Consider the following 17,226-nt stretch of genomic DNA (forward strand, 5'->3'; position numbering starts at 1 on the left):
ATCACGGAATTTTATACTTTGAAGAACAGACAGTGAATCTGAGCATATAAATGCTCTTCTAATGCTGTGTTTGTCAATTTGGTCAATAGCTAAATCAGGAAATGAAGACGCCTCTGTAGAGAAAAATGAAGCACCACCTGGGAGTCGAATGGAGGTGGTTGGTTTGGAAGAGCAGCATGATGATCCGACTCATTTATCATCCTTCGATCAGTCGGTGTATAGAATAGAGTATGTGACAAAGTGTGTTATGAGGTCACTAAACAAGCTTTGTACGCTTCAGGAAGAGCAAAGATTATGATTATGTAGAGATAAATTAATGTTATTTTATAGAGGAGCTTGACCTTAAATGACTAATTGTCCATGAGACGTAAAACACACAAACTCATTCAGCAGGGGTACAATTTAAAACTAATTATTTATGTTGACCAGTTTATCCGTACATGTAGCTTAGTGTCGTTAGACATTTAAATATTGGCGGCACGATTGGCAGTTTGTGATATGTGACGGCAACAGTCGGCACTTTCCGTGAACAAGACAACCACCAGTCACATCTCGGCCGATTCCGTCAAACCTCGTTTGATGGTACCGGAATCGGCGGAGGTTAGCCGAATGACAAGACAACATCACGATATATTTTCTCGATATCCGAAAGTACTGACTCAATGTTACCGGTTATTATCTGACCCAGAATGCGGTTTTTATATCACGTGTCCTCACGATTCGAGAAATAAGTGTGTAGATATTTTCTTCAGTTATCAAAAATGAAGATTCTTCAGACATGAAACATCTCCGACATGGACTGTGTTTTTATGTTTATTTCAGCAATTAAATGTTAAGATTGACATTTTACCTATGGTTGAATTCAAATTTGTTATATTCGGTTTGATGGGGATGTAATTCGAACTTCAATGACAAGCTCGTTGATTGCCAATTCATTTTTATCATTTTGGTGAGAACGTCAGTCAGCAATAAATGACTGCGATTCTGCCCGCAATCAAAAACATCAATCTCATTTTGTTGCAATGATCATGACCATCAACCGCACGAAATGAACTTTGAAGATATTTTTTCTCCTGATCAACAATTTTAAATAGCATCAAAGTCATCACCTTCAGCTGTGATTAGCAATATTCCTCAATTATTTTCATATAAGGAATTTGTCTTCATTCCTTGATTATGCGGATTAAAAAGCCTACGGGATCGGCTATTTAATGAGAACCCCAGGGAGGAATGAAATAATGCCTGTCGTTCCTGTGAGGCTCTGAAATTGATCATCAAAGTTATTTTAGTAGTTAGTAACACATTCGTCCAGCACATCATTAACACATGTCGCCTGAAATTCGGTTTACCATACCCGATAAAAATGATACCGAATTTTCCGATAAACGAACTTAGATTTCAGGTCCGTTCCGCCCTGCTGCAGATTGCATTGGTACTCGATTACCAAATTCCATATTTTCCACTTCATGTTGTCTAACTGTGGTCAGCTTAATTTTTCTGTTCCCAGCCCGATATCTCATATTACATTGTGTAAATCCACTTATAGTGTTGTCTCCCCTCATTCCGCTTAAAAGCACTTCGCCTCGGTCCGTTGTTATCTTTACTCCGCTTAATGTCACATTGCTTCAGTATTGCTTCTCTTCATTGAAGATACTGCTCACTTCGTTCCGCTTATAAAAGTGTTGTTCACTGTAATATGTATTTTTGTACTTTGCATCAAGTTGATGTATCTGTCAGAAGCATTGATGGCTTTTATTATGTTTCGCGGACGAAATAACTTTGATGGTAAAGATAGTAACATTATCCTTCAACTGCTGGTATTAAAACGATTGAAAAGATACCACCAATTCATTATATAGTGATTTCATCAATTCATTATGACGATGTTACCAACAGTGATATTACTAATTCAAAATGGTCACATAGCCATAGCAAATTGGTGCAGTATCAATGAAATGATTAGGTAATGACACTGCAGGTGTTTATAAGGCTCTGCATTAACGTGCTCTAGTTTAACCATTCTGTCTTGTTTTAGATATTTCTAAACGCAGTAAAAGCTTCTCAGATGTGAATTATGACAGGTAAAACACGTACATCCGAGTTATTCGATCGGTGCTAAACGTGACAGCCAAACACGTGACATTGGCTTGGTCTTACTCGGGTCAGATAGGAAGTCACATTTTCACACCATCGGTACCAAATAGTAATACCAATTTGATACTATTATTTCGCTATCAATCACTGGAGCGGACACGGGCGACACATTTCCGGTACAGTTACAGAGACAATACCAGTCGTCGACGTTTGGGAAACACCGACGATACATTTCCAGTTTATTTGTCCGTCGTTGACGTTTGAGTAGACATAGACATTGCACTTCCGGTATTATTATCTTACATTGGTATACAGGGACATGTCTAGTCATATATAGCTATGTCCGTGTGATTATTATTTAAGAAAAGTTGTATGACGTAGTTATCCCCAATGATATCTGTCGTTGATATTTGTATATTGGCATGTTTCAGTAAAGCCAGACATGGTACAGCTTATCTTCAACTCTGTGTCCGATTCGTTGGTGATATAACACAGGCAAATCAAAGCTGCAAAGAGCTTACTTACCCATGACATGTATTGATTGATGTTTATATTCTAGAATCTTTCTTTTATATGTAGTAGTAAATAAATATAACCAAGTGACAAGAGTAGCTACAGTAAATAAAAAAAATCAACTCGATCTGCCATTATTTGGAAAATAAGTGTCCTGTACTTTACTGGTCAATCATTGTTACCACTGCCAGGTGTCGTAAAAGCAGATATGAAGAAATTGGTAAGGACAGCAAGGAAACAAGGAGTAGAATCGTGATAGATATGGAGGAACATGAAAGAGAGATGGAAAAGTCACCAGAAACAGTGCTGTAGACGCACAGGCAGACAGGAAGCAGGCATCACTGCCCGTAGTGGAAGGGACAGAAATGTCGGGCTCCGTGTGATCACCACATAACAGGAATAGCCTTTGTAACATATTGTATTTCTAGCTATACAAGTCTACAAAATCGTGATCAGCAAGCTTTACCAAAATAACATTCAGGATAAAAGTGCTGATTATTTCGACTGTGAGAGGAAACTAGGCAACAGCTGCTCTATAAAACAATATCTGGTTACGTTTTGGTGGACAACCTAATCACCAATTGGTATAATCTCTCTCGTTTCTAAATCCTGACCGTAAAATACAACCACCAATGTGTTACTTAAACTGAAGAGGATACTCCTCGTTTTCCCCCCAAAGCGAAGGGTTTATTTATTATGTTTATTATTAAATTTTGAGATTTAGAATGTATTTTCAATCTAAGCCTTGTATCATTTCGGGATAGCACCACTACATGAAGGATCCTCCTCAGCTGTGAGGATGAATCATAAGTTAATGTAATAACGGTCCCCCTACTACGGACATGTCTTGTGATGGTTCCTGATGTCACCTGAATACTACAGAGCATCAGTCATACAAATGAAATACATAGTACAGACCATATACATTAATTTCATTCTATACAAATGGTGTTCAGCAATGCGGAAGCACGTTCATTTCTCGAAAACATGACCACCGTGTATTGCAGCTACGCGTTAAGATAAATGGGACGACCATCTTCAAGCTGCGTTTTGCGCCCCCCTACGATACCGGAGAAAGCCATCTGAACCCTTACTCGGGTTATATAAGTCATTGGAACTACGACGCATATCCTAGAACTCTGTCAGTTTGACATCGCTCTTGAATGCTTGAGTGCGTGCAACTTCATTAACGTATAAGAACTTTCCATCATATAGATAAGACTTCAATGGAGGCAGCCAGCATGTAGCCAGTTTAACGGAAGTTTACATTACTAACGAGGAAAGAGGCGACAATGGAATGCGGTCTTCCATCAACTGGACGGATATGTACAGCTAACATTGGACGGAGCTCGTGGTTTGTAGATTTTCCAGACACATTGAATCACTGGACCAAACATTAAAGGCAGAAACGTCAATAATTGAATGGAATAAACATAACACAAGGAATAAATTCTGTCTTTTTCCATGCAACACGATTATGTATTCAACGGATGCGTTAGTAGATATTTTGAACGCTTCTCAAGGTATTACCTTAAGCCGATCGCTGTTTTCGATGCTGTACTTTATAATCTTAAACGAAAACCTCGTGTTTTCCTCTCAAGTTCCATTACACTTTTCCCCTGTCGAGGCCAATTATTTGATATGAATGAAAAGCAATGGAAGCAATACACTTTTGCTCTTTATTCAATAAAAAAAGGTGTCTGGTTCACATCAAATATCAGAACTTGATTTTTTTATATAGATACACGAGAAAAACACCATATTGTATCAAACAATGATGAAGCATGCCCGCTATACACATGCTGTCGTGATTCTGTCCTTCCATGCCTCATCGAATCCCGATCCTATTGTCGTTTTTTGTTTTCAAATATAACAGTTTTTTTCCGATTGTGTATGAACATAACAGTTTGCTCCATGGCTACTAGTACATTTCTATCTAGTAAGGTACAAAGTAGAAAAAAACAAAAGCAAAAAACAATGCTATTTCTTTTTTTTCTTCAGTAATATAATATCGTGCTTGTCGATTAACTGCCGATTTGTGGCAGTACTAGCCGACAATGGAACCCTACCCGCCCATGATTGCTGGTTCGCTCTCACATGTTGATCTGTAAAACGTTTTTTCCCTCTCGCTCGATAATATTCGTAATTAATCCCCTGGCAAAATTGGATTGTGTTTCAGTCAATAAAATAGTATGGACAACAAACACAATCCTTTTAATAACAATAAAGGCTTGAGGGGAACAGTGACACTCTATTGTGTAATTAATCTACCGTCGTACACCTCCCGTTAATACGACCTTATGGGCTGTGTTGCGTAGATCATCGTACAGTTACAGATGTATTAATGGTATTTTAAAGAGGAAGTCGATAAATGTTGTAAGTGGTCGAAATGGCATAACCGCGGTCTGTCCTGGCGATGGTCTGAACGCTATACAGGAAAATCAGTTCCAAAGTTTTAAGTCTTTCGCTATAATCATATTCAAGGCCGGATATGAGCATGGCCAAGGCCATTTTATATTGTCGGTTTTACACGAAAGTAAAGAAGACATGGTATCAGCTTCATAAAAATAGAATGTATATAGATTGGACTTCATCACTACAGCCGTTCTTGAGAAGTAAAAATGCAGCCGACTTTTATATGAAGACATAAAAACGTTTTAGTAATTGAAGCTTCTATGTTTAAACCATTTCAATTCGTGTGTTTGGACAATGATTATAATATCTCTGATTATTAAGCACGCTACATCCTGAACAACGATTGATAATTTTATCAAACAAATAAGTCAAAGCATGATGTATGTCATCAATAAATGAGATGCCTGTATATTTAAGCATTGAACGGCTTTCAGTTGGCATTCATATTGACTATGAATGCCAACTGAAAGCCGTTCAATGCTTATATTTACCATCTGCGATTTTTCATTTGTTGTGCGATTTTTTTTTGAAATTTTCAAATTCAAATTTTAGTTGGCAGTTCATAAGCTGGTGAACTCGCAACTGAATTGGTAGGGTTATAAAGTGGCAGTGCCATACAATGGTAAATATATGTAAGTGAATAGCCTAAGTGATGTCTGGCTCAGTGATGATGTTTGGGTATATGGTGTTGTTGTTTCTACTGTGTCTTTTGTACAATCCTTTGATATCACAGTTGGTAGGAACTACTGTGGACTTTTTAGTCCCCGAGGGACTTAATTAAATGATTTTGTACAATCCTTTGATATCACAGTTAGTAGAAACTACTGGTGGACTTTTTAGTCCTCGAGGATTATCGTACCCTACTTGTCATGTTTTGATTCATTTTATTTGTTACACGATTCAGAATAAACACATGTACTTAACGTTCATTTAAAATCAAATATTGAAAATTATTCTTATTGAATTAATTATAGGATTCAATTATACGTTCTTCCCATACTATGTTTTATATTTCTTTCGACCTATTTTGAGCTTTTTTTGGTCACCTCCTGGATACAAGAACTATATGCCCTAAGCATCACTGACGAGTCCTATACGAGTGTAACAGCTATATGGTGTCCAGGATGAAATAGCTGTATGGTGTCCCTAACATCACTGACGAGTCCTGTAAGTGTGAAACAGCTATATGGTGTCCAGGATGAAATAGCTGTATGGTGTCCCTAACATCACTGACGAGTCCTGTAAGTGTGGAACAGCTATATGGTGTCCAGGATGAAATAGCTGTATGGTGTCCCTAACATCACTGACGAGTCCTGTAAGTGTGGAACAGCTATATGGTGTCCAGGATGAAATAGCTGTATGGTGTCCCTAACATCACTGACGAGTCCTGTAAGTGTGGAACAGCTATATGGTGTCCAGGATGAAATAGCTGTATGGTGTCCCTAACATCACTGACGAGTCCTGTAAGTGTGGAACAGCTATATGGTGTCCAGGATGAAATAGCTGTATGGTGTCCATAGCACCACTGTCGGGTTTAATAAGAGTGAAACAACTGTGTGGTGTCCCTAGCATCACTGACGAGTTCTATAAGGATGAAACAGTTAACAGGAATATGGTGTCCAGGATGAAACAGCTGTGTGGTGTCCATAGCATCACTGACGAGTTCTATAAGGATGAAACAGCTCTATGATGTCCTAGCATCACTGATCAGTCCTAGAAGGACGAAATAGTTCTATGATGACCCTAACATCACTGACTAGTCCTCGACGGATGAAATAGCTTGATCATGCCCCTAACATCACTGACCAGTCCTTCCTTTAAGACGGACGAAAGAGTTTTATGATGTCCCTAACATCACTGACCAGTCCTAGACGGACGAAATAGCTTTATCATGCCCCTAACATCACTGACCAGTCCTAGACGGACGCAATAGCTTTCTCATGCCCCTAACATCACTGACCAGTTGTATGATCTCCTTGGTATCACCGACGACTCTTAGACTGACGAAACAGCTGTATGGTGCCCCTAGCATCATTGACGAGTCCAAGAAGGACGAAACAGCAGTATGATGCAGATTAATTGAATTATGGCGCGTCTGTATCTAGCTCTCAATGACCTTGAACGGTTCTTGATCTTGTGTGCATTTTATACAATCCTTACATACGTTATCTCGATTAAATAATGCGAAGTTAATAATAAGTAGGAAAACTTACTGACTCATCCCTTTGTTAGATTATGTCAATAAACTATGTTTAAACTAAAGCAATTGCTTAAACAATGTCGTTCAAACATTTTGTTTTTTTCTTATTTCCATGTCTAAGCCTTCCATTAGTAATATACTCCATCATATAACCAAATCCTATTATTTGTTTTTAAAAATGAATAATATAAATAAGCACTAATCCGTTGGCCCGTTACTTCCGTTTAGGGCGTGATGCGGTAAATGGAGAGCGTCTCGTGCAACGTAATTATATTTCGGCAATAAAATAAACGATATGTTTTACTGACCAATATGGTCGTCCTACTTTGAGACCGGTAGAAGGCCTGTCTGGGAAGTAGGTGTTACAAAGGGTCACATTTGACATGTGTCGCACACAAGGAACCAATATACCGGACACTCAAGGCCTAATGCTCGCTTTGGGTCAATACTGGACGACATCCATTTACAGGACTTCATTCCAAGAGACATCTCGCCATTCACATGGCACCATCGACGTTGTAATTAATCTTTTCATGAGAGAGATATCAGACGTAATTGGATTTTGGTCATTAATGAGAGGATTACGGCGGTCCCACTTCCGCTTTGCACGTTATTTTAGTCACGTGCTTTGAGTAAACAACAATATGTATTTTACCTACTGTCGGCTACCTAAATATGAATTCCCTGATTACGGGTGCAGTAACTTGAAATGCGAAGAACGAATCTCAGTGTTTTAGTGGAGCTATAGACTACGGCATGCCTTCAACACATCAACGTTCGCTGAAGCCTTGGTGACCCCGCGGATCCCACACTACTGTGTATTGCAGAGAGGAAAATTTTACAATGTAGAAGTTATAACTGTGGTCGCATTACACGTGTCTGCATAGGTATAACAAGTCTATAACTCGTGAAATTAATAACAAAAATACAATGATGATATTAACAATAATTGTAATATATTAAAGCGATATTTATGATTTCGCAATATTAAATTTCTTGGGCGCACGTTGATAAACTTCATAGCGTGATATATAAACAACTATTGTTTGATATTCACTTTGATCAGATGATGTGGTGGGCGTGTTTAGATAGATAGTGTCAGGAAGTACTCATGCGTGTGCCAATATATATGCTATTATGATATAAGATTGGGAATGGGGTTTTTTTTGTTATATTTTTCCTCCTTTCATTTCCTTTGTCTTTCTGCCAGAGGTCTACCTATTGTTTGTCTACATAATGTGTAATATAATATGCATTGCCACTGTCACATTGGTTATGTTTGTTTTGAAGAATGTCTTCAATAAATTGAAATAACTGGCACCAAATCCCTTTGCTTAAATAATTGGAAGCTTCATAAGATATATTTGAAAGTTGTTGTATTTTTCTTTACCTCGTTTGACTTGTGTGTACGTAATCATCCATAGACCACTACACTTCTCAACCATACACACGTCTAGGGGTACTCTCTATATTTTTTATCCGTTTAATAGTGCGTCGACGGGAAGCCAGGCAGGGAGTGGTTCTGAGATTTTGGTGCACACGCTGACTGAGAGAAGTATACATACTCCAACAAGATCATGCCCTCGTGGTTGTGTTAAAGTCCACCTGCACTTTTTATCCCGTGGACAAAAACTTGCGCGAGTGCGTCAATTTCTTCATGAAATAACATGGTGTGAGCCAAAATGTCTTTTGCACTAAATCGCACTTCATTCCGCACCCTTTTAAAACTATAGCAACATCGTACAGGGTACTATCATAAGCTCAAATAAAATCTCGTGTTCGCCGACTCGACTCGATTCGAAGTTTTACGATGTTTCCTATTCGATTCAGTCGTATAATGATTACAACGTGTATCAGTTAAATGAGACCAACATGTCTTTACAAAATAATGCAAGAGTTTAGCTGAATCATGATAATTATCGACTGATAAAGCCATTTTCCGACATTGTAAAGCAAATTTTGGCTTGAAATTGAAAATTTCTCCAGTAGGATCATAAGTAAAGTTTATATTGCAAATATATTATAAAAATATATGCACTGTACATATTTTTTTTATTTTTGGGTCAAATAAATTTTATTTTTCGAAGTCGCAAACATATACATCAATGTCCTCGTGTAAGAGGGCTATCCTTCGCCATACGTCTTTCTCTGACATACCAAGTTTAAAGAAACTGCCATGCCGTCTCCTCACTCGTATTTTGTACGATAATGGTTATTTCTGGATTTGTCAATCAACTTCAGATCTTAAAAAATTCTAAAATATGACCATATCATTATCAGTTCAAAAGTGTTCAATATCGTACCGATGTAGGGTGTTTTTGTTCGAGACTGACGCTCGCTCAAGATCCTTAGAAAGTGGTCTCTTCATGGAGATAATATAATAATGATATGGTCGCCTTCGGAATAAAGATCACACGAACGTGGACTTTATAACACGTTATACTGTAGCTGATATCAAATGGAGATGGTTGTAATAGTAATGAAGATATTCAAAAAGTCATCTCTTCATAAACTGTTTTCGTTCGAGATTTACGACTGCTCTTCCAATCCCTGATACAAAATGAAGATTACTGCTTATGTTACGATATTGTGTCTCAAAATGCAGGGACCAGATAATTCGTTGCAGTCCTTGAATATTTGGACCTTCTTTAGTGTGTATAGCACATTTTCAGGTGTTTTTAGGAGTTAGAGTAAACTAAGATGCATAATAAACACTGGAGGTTTATTTTTACCGAATTGTAATGTTGTCCCCAAAACACGTCTGAATATCTACCATACACACTGGGGAAGGTACACATGTCCACGGAGAAATAGAGTGTAAACATGCCCTTCTCACTTTCCAAGAAAATTACCCACGAAGACTTATGTTGATTCACCAACAATACGGTATAGAAACATTTGTTCGTCAGGAAGACGCCTGCGATTTGTATTCCTATGGCTTCCCTGAAACTGACATGTCTGGCCGACTTTACATCCCAGACTGGCGTTAGGGCCATTTGTAATAGAATTACAATGATTCTTGTTTTCTGACAGACGTTTGATTTATCCATATTATTGTCGTTGAGTAAATATATAGTTATGAGATGATTTATTTCACATGGAAGTCATCTAGACATTCTAGAATAAAAGCAGATGTGTCTCTGGATAAAAAACCAAAACACCTTAAGTATTATATATTGCATTCAACTTTAAATGATTGCACATCTTTGCACTGTTTCTAGGTCGTTTGTGTGTGACCCCTCTCATAAGTTCGTAAATCCTTGTGTATTTAGCTTAAACTGTTTAACGACAAGGTTTGAAATTTTGATATATTTCTTCTTTACTTCTGGTTGCAATTTCGTTTGAACAGGTTGCTTGGTTTGCTTGCGTCCTCCAAACAGCTCATAAGGTAACATGAAGATGGTGCTCACGCGTGATGGGCCAGTAACGGATGCTGTTAGGAAGAATTGTTCATCAACAAATGTTTTGAATATATTGTAAAACTTATTAATTCGGTCATGATAACGTTTTTGTTAGGAGTATGAGTATTGTTGCAATTTTCTAATTTGATTATTTTTCAGATGATAAAAACTATCTTAAAATAAGGCCCTTTTGTACGGAAGTCTATCAATGTGTTTTAAATGATTACCCCCAGCCACGCATGCTAAATCATCAGTTGTGTATCTCCATTTTGACAGCATCTAGAAATTCAAAATTTGTTGATATCCAGTTACCAGAGTAATAAACACACATATAATGCACTATCTACATGTATAATCCATCTCGGATGTTTTTTTTATTTATTAGACCACGAAATTTGCTCAAGATCCATGTTCAGAACCGTTAAGCCAAGACAATGAACCCAAATCTAAACGTTGGCATCGAAAGAGATTCCTTAGAGTTGGTGCAACTCCCAGAGATGACCCATGCAGGGTACTCTTCGCTTACCAAGGATGTTCAATACGATACTCTCCTTTCTTGTGAAGAGGAAGGTACTGTATCTTGGTAAGTGAAATGATGTGTAGTCGGCCTTGACCTTTTAAGACATACTATCTCTTTTGTCATAGATCAAAAGCAGATTGTTAGCGTGCAGAAAACAAGAACAGTTACTAGTGATCTAAAATCAGACATTGAAATAATTCATTGCTGACCTTGAGTGCAGCCCTTTGTGTTCAATGATTGATAGCAAAATAGCTTATGCCAACTATCAAATCCATAGATACTATATCCACAAAACCAAAAAAAACAGTCACGTGCCGTGTATCATATATGGCACGGAATAAATTTACTTTGTGATGTCATTTTTCCTTTGATAGAGCCAGTTATCAATCTTAATCAATGCGAAACGCCAGTCATAATCCCTACAGCGTTTGAAAAAGGAAGCACACGTCAGGCATATTCGTCGTCCTATATCATCATGTATTTTTAATAGGTTAGCGCCTTGATAAATTGACTCGCCAAAATCATTTTTATATAAAAACGGTGTAAAGAAAGTGCAATTGGCGCAATGATAATTTAGCTTAATGCTTCAATCGCTAAAATAAGATCAACGCTAATATATGTACATTAACAGTAATCAAAATCTTTAGCTAGTACTAATCATCTACACATCTTTGGCAGTTGTGTAAGATTTTATTACTTGTAGCCCTCTCATGGATTTGGGGCCGCGGTGGCCGAGTGGTTAAGGTGTCCCCACACTTTAATACTAGCCCTCCACCTCTGGGTTGCGAGTTCGAAACCTACGTGGGGCAGTTGCCGGGTACTGACCGTAGGCCAGTGGTTTTTCTCCGGCTTTCCTCCATCTCCAAACCTGGCCCGTCCTTAAATGACCCTGGCTGTTAATAGGACGTTAAACAAAAACAAACCAAAAACAAACCAAAGGATTGACATGATACGTTTTGCCCTAAAAGACTCAGATTGTTGTCGATGGACCGTAAAACAATACAATGCATGAAATGTTGCAATTATTTGGGTAATAACCCATAAGAGAAGATTTGTTTCATGTTTTCCATAAATGGAGGAAGTTGCATAACAGATAGCCATATGTTTTTGCACGTGCTTTAGCAGCTGACCATAAGTCTGTGATATCTTTTTTGAAAATGGTTATTCAGTAAGAAAGGGGCAAACAAATTGCTATCTCAAATCTTTTACCGTCGACTTTATTGAATACATTAAAATGTTTGAATACTTGTACACTATTCAAACTGAATACGGTTTATTCGAACGTTTTGGGATGTCGATATCAAATTTCAAATTTCATGTCTTAATTGCTTCATATACATTTTGATTAAACCCGAATCAAATAGCAATAAATATCCACGGTGCTTAAACCATATTAATATACATATAAGTGAATGAAAACTATCAATCATGTTATAAGTCTAGATACTTAATGTTTTCTTAACACTGTTCGGCAATTATTTTGATTATCATTTCCAACTCCTGTCATGACAGACACCGTAGATCAGGGTCATTATTATAAGGACATTTAGGGTAACATTATCGATCAAGTCAGTACTATTCCAAAAAAGTGGGAAAACAATTCAGATAAAAAGTACTCATCAATTTCTAAGAATTCCAAGAACAACGTAAACAGATACCTCTCACATGACATTAACCAAATTGTATTTTCTGTTTTCGATTCCTAGACCCTGACTCAGGTTTCTGATATGTTTATACGTATCTGGTGTATGTCATGGTCGAATGGACATCATCCAACCATCATGGTCAGAAAAACAGATGATCAAATGTTTTACAGGAACTATACACATTAATGTAATCATGTTGGAACACCTGATGACCTCGTATGACCCTGACTATTGCAAGAACCCAAGAAAAAGCCCAATCAATTCCATACGACTGTCCTCAAATGAACACAGCCTTATTTACAGGAACCTAAACCAATAATCATTTTGACGTCTCTATACCCTTATTAACCTTACTATCTCCAAGGTTGTGAGACCTATGTTCTCATATTATGATATGTACAAACTTGCATGGAAACCTAATTGGTTCCATTTTCTGCAACATGAATGTTTTTTTTTCAAATCAACATACTACATATATCATGTTTCTCGACATGAAAATCGACACGGGAAAATGGATTAACAACGCAATGATTGCCTTTTGATAAAGACATCAAAGCCAAGTGGTATTGGAAATCAAGGTCGTTACTTGCTTATACAGTTACGGAGAATGTCGTGGAAATCGTTGGGGAATCTGAATAGGTCGGATAAGACGGAAGTCGCAATGGGTTTCTAAGGCAGGCTTGACTGAAATACTTTATTCATATTTCTTAAAACAATTGATACAAAATACAAAAGATACATGTACATTTTTTTATACAAATTACAAAAGATACGTGTACATTATTTGATACAAATTTCAAAAGATACATGTACATTATTTGATACAAATTACAAAATATATATGTACATTATTTGCATCACTGCAATTTTCTTCAGTTTGATTCAAAACGGTTACTGTTTCGAGATGTAGAGATGATGTTTCAAGTTTTCCTCAGTTCATAAATTGTCCGTCTGACATTTCTCCCAAAATGACACATATACAGATTGATTTATGGTAATGAAAAAAAACGATAGAAAAAGTCATGCTCTTCAAACTACGACGATACGGTACTCTATGGCTGTTATATTAGTACGCATGCTAACCATATTAAAAAACGATGAAGAAAGCACAAAAGGGAAACTCAACATGGTAACAGATATCCTACAGGCTTTCGTCGTGGCATTTGCTGTCGCATTTTCTTGTCATTCATGCTAACGTGACGTATTGGTGTTTCCATCTTTGGAAGTATTAAAAGGATTTCAAGCTAAGAATTTTAAATTAAAATTGCTTGATAAAGACGACGATCCACACAACCTAATGATTATACTCGTTAGTTGTAATTTCTACTTGGCATACACAAATGTATTTCATTCACCCCAGGATACCATGGCGTACCTGACTGATCACCAGCAAGTCAAACGTTTTAACGACCCCTTTGTGATATCAAATTTCCGTTCCATGTCCGAGGTCATGCAGACAACCCAGGTCAATATCCTGGTAGCATTACTACTGATGCACAAGTTGAAATTTCGCCGTATTAAGTAACATAATTAAATGTCCGCATCCGTTGAAATAGTTTCGACTATGTACATCTGGTCCATACTCCAGCTGTGTACTTCACGTCCATACTTCAGATATGTACATCAAAATTCAGATATTTTCTTAAGGTCTCTACTCCAGATGTGTACTTCAAGCCTCTACTTGAAATATGTGCTTCAAGTATCTAATTAACATGTGTACTTAAGGCCTCTACTTGAGATGCTTTCTTCAAGCCTCTACTTGACATGTGTACGTCAGGCCTATACTTTAGATGTGTACTTCAAGCCTCTACTGGACATGTGTACTTCAAGCCTCTACTTGACATGTGTACTTCAAGCCTCTACTTCAGATGTGTTCTTCAGGACTCTACTTGAGGTGTGTACTTCAGGCCTCTACTTGAGATGTGTACGTCAGGCCTCTTTTCCAGATGTATACTTCAGGCCTCTACTTCAGACGTGTACTTCAGGTGCATACTTTAGATGTGTAATTTAAGTTCATACTCCAGGCTGTTAACTTCGGGTCTATATTCCAGCTTGGTACTTCAGATCTTTACTTCAGCTGTGTACTTTAAAGTTCAACCTTCAGATGTGTACTTTAACTTCATACTTCAGATGTGTACTTTAAGTTCATACTTCAAACCTCTACTTCAGCTGTTTTCTTCTGTTTGTTTGGTTCTAATCGCTTGCAGTCTGGACCGATTAGAGTGTTTCCGGTGACAGGAATCAAGTAAGATTAAGAGTTTCTAATCTCTCGTTCTCCTCAATAGTAAATTGAACAATTACGTTTCCCGTCAGGCGGCCAACCTTCCGTGTATTACTGATAAATCTCTGGAATATTTCCGTTCTAAGGGTTCAGAATCTCTCCTCTCTACAATCATTGGCCAATCTGCAGAAAAGATGTATCCGGGTGATCTAGTTACGAACTCCAACAGTCCAGTATATTGAGGCCTAATTGATATCAGTTAGCAAATCAAGTTGCTTTACCATTGCACTGTTGTTATGTTTAACAGAGTAAATCTAACTCAAAATCTGCAAGGCGAGGACAAGATATTAACAAAATATAGATAGCCACTGCCACCCTTTAAAACGTACAAGGAGAATAAGGTCATGCATTTTGGAATGGTTCTCCTGCTTCATCGAAGACACCCGACATGTATATTTACGTAAAATAAGGTTATGTCATGTCCTCAAAATTAGAGTTAGGGTAGTGACAACAGAACCACCAGACATAGCAACGAGAAACGAATATATCTAACTTCCTATTACAGAAGGGAAATGGGATATTTCACATTAAAATCTGATGTCGGCCATAAAAATGCCCACGGGAATTATTACCATGAACTGTAATCGGGGAGAGGCAAATAGAAATAGCAAACCTTACATCAAATGTACACAGCATAACAAAACTACAGTATTTTTAATGACATTTCCGTCTAATGTCCATCAATTGGATGTTGCGGGGACGCTTAACGTCATGCAAACAAACATGTATTTCAATGTTGTTGGTGACGTGGAACTTTAAATGTGAGCCTAGGCGACCTCAGCATCTGTGCAACCGATAATGTATAACTGTATCTGTTGTATCTGTGACGATGCATCATATAAGGTTATCAGTTTCAATTAAAGATTCAACAGCTTCCTTATGCAAGGACTGGATAGGAAGCAATCCAGTTGATATGAAAACACAATATATAGCATGTCACCTTTATTTAACTTTCAGTGTCGTTTAGAAAAGAATGTTATGATAACATGAAGAGCAAAAGCTTATGTATAATTTCTAGCAAATTGTATGAGCATCCTGATAAGCCAATCATTTCGTTGTGGTAATATAAAGTTACTATTACCTCGATGTGGAGGCGTCATCAAACTCCAAGTAAAACAGTAATGCTGTAATTGCTAGCATAGCTAGTTGAGATATCTTCGTCCAATAATTCTCGATTTTCTATGTTTTGCTCATCATCCAAAACTGGTTCAGAGTCACGACATTCTAACAGAATGAGTATATGATTGTGTCTGTCAATACGGTTAACGGAGGATGTTGACATTGACAGTGTTTCTTAAACTGCACGACTCGGTGTGGCCAGAACCAATATCACTTTAGCAGAGTAGAAAAAGCTTGACCTATTTCATGCTACGATATTATCCGATACCAAGACACCATCAGGAGTTTTATGTGATGATCCATCAGAGTTGTGAAACGTACATAGTATCTGGTGTTTTATAAGACAACAACAAAACAACATTATTTGGTTTATATAATGTTGTCTCTCGCCTCACTACAGGAAGAGGGCAAGAAATGCAGAGGGGACGAGAAGAAGGGGCAGAGTTGAAGAGGGGAAGATATTTATTGTTTTATCAAGTATTCAGCCTATATTCTTCTATTTATAAGTACATGTTTAAATTGACTTAGCTGTGATCGGATTGTCCGGTGTTATCTCATGCAAGTGTCTTTTTGAAGTCCTCTATATTTGCCATATACCTGATTCCAATGCCTATCAAATTGCAAATTTGGTTTATCTCTCCTTCATAATATTTTTTACGATTTCCCCAACTTGCCGGGTTTCGACTCATTTTGTCTCAATCATCTCTGAAAATTCAAACTACGAAATATTTTTGTGGAAATATAAAAGCACGAGAACAATTCGTGGGAAAATCGAGGAAACTTAAATCAGGTATTCCGGAAGTTCAGCGTAATCTGCTTCATCGACGACAACTGTCATGTTTGTTTGTTTAAGGGGCTGTTTAACGTCATCACCAGGGCCATATCTGTACAAGTGTCAATGAGAATGAGACACCAACAGCCAGGGCCATATGAGGACAAGTGTCAATGAGACACCAACAGCCAGGGCCATATGAGGACGAGTGTCAATGGGACACCAACAGCCAGGGCCATATGAGGACGAGTGTCAATGTGACACC

Source organism: Pecten maximus, chromosome 5 (genome assembly GCF_902652985.1).
Source record: "Pecten maximus chromosome 5, xPecMax1.1, whole genome shotgun sequence".
NCBI classification, from domain to species: domain Eukaryota; kingdom Metazoa; phylum Mollusca; class Bivalvia; order Pectinida; family Pectinidae; genus Pecten; species Pecten maximus.